Raw genomic sequence first — 4,310 nt, forward strand, 5'->3', positions numbered from 1 at the left:
GTGATCCCCCAAAGTACAAATGGGTGGGGGCAGATCAAGCACGGCCACAAGCCCTGCACAGTATCCACTTTGGTGCCAGGGGAAGCAGAGGGAAGCAGGGACAGCTGATGGACCTGAGGGCTGAGACCCCGGGGTAGCCAAGGATTTTACCAGGGAGGAGGTGTGGTGGGACCATCTAATGAAGCTAGGAGGGTTCCCAGTCCAACAGCAGGCGAATGCTGGGGGCCCTCAGTAGGGTCCAGGGGGCGGGAGTACTCCCAGTCCTGACACCCTCCTGGGCTGACCTCTGAGCCCGGGACCCACACTGCAGAGAAATTGCTGAGAGTGGGGTCAGATTGACCAGGACAGGGATGGCAGGGGTGAAGGAAAGGGGAGCCCCAGATACGTGTGGAGGAACTGAAGACAGTCCCCAGATCTCAGAAGGCCAGTTGCCATATTTTTCAACCCCAAATGAAAACAACCTTGTGAAATTAGAAACGTTTTACTGAACCACACCTCCTTCTAGAAGTCCAGGAAAGTGAACTTCAGCTTCGACAATGGATTAACGTCCATCCAACATATTTAAATCTCTGGGTCCTGAGACACACAAGGAAACAGGGAAGCGTGAGCAACACTCAGGGACAGAAGCAGCCAACAGGAATGGGAGTTGTTGGCCGGCTCTCCCCCCAGCACGTCAGTGTATGTTCAGTGGGTCCGTGAACTAAGCCGCCGTGGTGACAGGGATGGAGGCCGTGCAGGCCGCATAACCTAGACTTCCTTTCCCCGAGGCTGACCTGGTGGCCACGGATGTCGCGTGCCTAACCTGCCAATGGCGGAGACCATCGAGAAGCCCCAGCACGGCACCAGCGGACTTCTTCGTGCAGCAGGGGGCTCACTGGTCCCGCTACCCCTCACCTAGAGTCAGCGGACTTCTGAACACTCAGTGGTGGGCACTTGGGCGATAACGCTCTCAGGGAATGGGATTCTATCTTATAGGATGCAGTATATGCCTTTTTTATATCCATTTTGTATTGTGGGAGAATATATGTAGCATGAAATTTACCGTTCTAACCATTTTTAGGTGTCTAAGTCAATGGCATTAGGTACCTTCGCATTGTTGTACAGCCATCATCGCTCTCCATCTCCAGAACTTTCCATCATCCCAAACTGAAAATTCCGTACCTGTTAAACCGTAGCTCCCCATTCTCCCCTCCCCCAGCCCCTGGTAACTGCTCTTCTACTCTATGTCTGTATGAATTTGCCGACCCTATGAACCTCATGTAACTGGAATCATACTGTGTGTGGCCTTGTGTGTATGACTTATTTATTTCACTCAACATAATGACCTCAAGGTTTGTTCATGTTGTAGCATATGACAGAATTTCCTCCTTTCTTTTTTAAGGTCGAATAATTTTCCATTGTATGTATACACCTCATTCTCTTTATCCCTTTGTCCTGTGAGGGTCATTTGGGTTGTTTCCTTTGGCTGTTGTGAGTAATGCTGATACGAACATGGGTGTACCAAATTTGTTTGAGTCTCAGCTCTCGATTCTTTGGGAATACACCTAGAAGTGGGAAGAACCAGGAAGTAGGTAGCAATGCTTTAACTGTCTGCATGTCGTGAGACCCAAGGGCATCTTCTATCCTCATCAAGGAGAATGCTAACTGTCTTTCCTTTCATACAGAACGATGCTTTTGATCAGGGACCAATGTGTGGTTCTCTCTTTCTCTTAGACTGAATACATGGGCCATGGTTCTGAGCTGGAAAGGGGAGTGTCTGCTTTCACAGTTACACCTAATAATACACCGACAGGGTCTTTGTTTCCCATTTGTGAACACTCTCTCTGTTGGTTTGGAGGTCTGATTCCTTAGGGAATGAATGCTTCCACCAGGAGATGCCACAATGGGCTCCCGTGAGCTGGAGATTGAGTCCGCCAAGACTGGATGGGCTCCTCATGCCACTGACCAACAGAAAGAGAAGGGGGTTACTCACTCTGTGGGACGTGTGATCCCGAGTATAAACGGGAAATGGGGTTTGTGTTACATAGTGGGGCTGAGGAAAGCTACGGCTAGAACCCAGGGGACACTCCCGGGTGCCTCTTACTTAGATCTTCCAAGTCCAGCAGTCAAAGTTAACGTAAAACAATAGTTCACAGTAACAACAAAGAGACAGGACCACCAAGGATTCAGACCCTATTCATGACCTACGTGAATGAAGGTCACTCCAATAGGTGAAGAACCTCAACCAGCTGAGCCCTGGAGAGGGGCAAAGGAAACAGAATGGGTAGCAGAAGAAGGAAGTTAAGAGTGTTAATTATGGCTTCATGACTGTTTCAGAAATCAGGACGGCAGCGTCCAGGCATATTTTCTTCCTTGCTTGTTGTGTGTGCCCGTGGGCGTATTAACTAGTTTTTCTTCTCTGCCTTTCTTCTCCGTATTGTTTTCTACACGTCTGTTGGAGGTTAATTTTACGGTTTAGTCCCTAGGTAACAATACTCAGATGAGACTGTGACTGAATTGAAGGAGCAAGTCACGTAGCCCAGGGATACCTACAATGGCCCTTGGGACTCATTTTGGGCTGAGGGTAAGAACATCTTCCTTTGTATGAAGGCCGTTTGCATCTTGTTTGGTGGGGTCGTAGAGTCGTCTGATGTCGTATGGAGGTTCTTAAACGTGCGTGGTCACAGAGTAGCCTAAGAGATGGACTGTGCCAGGTAAGTTATTGTCTTGGCTTCAAACCCGCCCTTCCACACTGGCTGATGGATGCTGGGGCCAGGATGCTGCAGACTGCATTTGGGCTTGGCCAGCTGGCGTAGCCTCTGCTGCTGGGGGCCCTCAGGGAGCCGGAAGGCTGGAGGAGAAGGGAGCTCTTCCTGTCTGCCCCTGCTTCTTGTCTGCTTCCTGTTTGCTTCCTGTCTGCCCCTGCTTCCTGTCTGCCCCTGCTTCCTGTCTGCTTGCTGTCTGCCCCTGCTCTCTCTCTGCTTCCTGCTTGTTTCCTGTCTGCCCCTGCTTCTTGTCTGCTTCCTGTCTGCTTCCTGTTTGCTTCCTGTCTGCCCCTGCTTCTTGTCTGCTTCCTGTTTGCTTCCTGTCTGCCCCTGCTTCCTGTCTGCTTCCTGTCTGCTTCCTGTCTGCCCCTGCTTCCTGTCTGCTTCCTGTCTGCCGCTGCTCCCTCTCTGCTTCCTGCTTGTTTCCTGTCTGCCCCTGCTTCTTGTCTGCTTCCTGTCTGCTTCCTGTCTGCTTCCTGTCTGCCCCTGCTTCCTGTCTGCTTCCTGTCTGCCCCTGCTTTTTGTCTGCTTCCTGTCTGCCCCTGCTTCCTGTCTGCTTCCTGTCTGCCCCTGCTTTTTGTCTGCTTCCTGTCTGCCCCTGCTTCCTGTCTGCTTCCTGTCTGCCCCTGCTTTTTGTCTGCTTCCTGTCTGCCCCTGCTTCCTGTCTGCTTCCTGTCTGCCCCTGCTTTTTGTCTGCTTCCTGTCTGCCCCTGCTTCCTGTCTGCTTCCTGTCTGCCCCTGCTTTTTGTCTGCTTCCTGTCTGCCCCTGCTTTTTGTCTGCTTCCTGTCTGCCCCTGCTCCCTGTGTGCTTGCTGTCTGCCCCTGCTCCCTGTCTACTTCCTGTCTGCTTTCTATCTGCTTCCTGTCTGCCCCTGCTTCCTGTCTGCTTCCTGTCTGCTTTCTATCTGCTTCCTGTCTGCCCGTTTCCTGTCTGCTTCCTGTCTGCCCCTGCTTTTTGTCTGCTTCCTGTCTGCCCCTGCTTTTTGTCTGCTTCCTGTCTGCCCCTGCTCCCTGTGTGCTTGCTGTCTGCCCCTGCTCCCTGTCTACTTCCTGTCTGCTTTCTATCTGCTTCCTGTCTGCCCCTGCTTCCTGTCTGCTTCCTGTCTGCTTTCTATCTGCTTCCTGTCTGCCCGTTTCCTGTCTGCTTCCTGTCTGCCCCTGCTTCCTGTCTGCATGCTGTCCACTTCTTTTCACTTCCTGTGAGTGTCACCCAGCCTGCTGCTTTACCCCTGCAGTGGCAGTTGCTACCGTAGCAGCAGCTGAGCCCAGCTTCCAGTTGTTCCCACGCATGCAGGGTCAGCCTAAGCTATTTCTTCGAGAAGCCCTGGCGCAGGTGTGGAGCAGCATGAAGCAAGGCCTGGCATGTTGAGGAGTCTCTGCATGGCCTCCCGTGTGGCTCACAGGCCGTCACTTGGGCCCGTGAGAAGCCCGAGGTGTCCCAGTGTGCTCTCTAAAAGGGAGTGTCACCACGGGAGACAGGGCTCATTTTTTTGTGAAAAGAACAGTTGAATAAGTTGAACTCTTACTATTTTTTTTTTTAAGTATTAGGAATCCTTTTTTTTTTTT

The 4,310-nt window shown here is 51.6% G+C and overlaps 1 non-coding gene across 1 annotated transcript; it reads right to left on the reverse strand.

The window, feature by feature from the left end:
- Nucleotides 1-1,536: 1,536 nt before the first annotated feature.
- LOC132354406 (U6atac minor spliceosomal RNA) lies at nt 1,537-1,667 on the reverse strand. The gene has a single exon (XR_009499273.1). It is a non-coding gene; the product is annotated as a U6atac minor spliceosomal RNA (small nuclear RNA).
- Nucleotides 1,668-4,310: the final 2,643 nt, after the last annotated feature.

The sequence above is a fragment of the Balaenoptera ricei genome, chromosome 19 (genome assembly GCF_028023285.1).
Source record: "Balaenoptera ricei isolate mBalRic1 chromosome 19, mBalRic1.hap2, whole genome shotgun sequence".
Taxonomy (NCBI): Eukaryota; Metazoa; Chordata; class Mammalia; order Artiodactyla; family Balaenopteridae; genus Balaenoptera; species Balaenoptera ricei.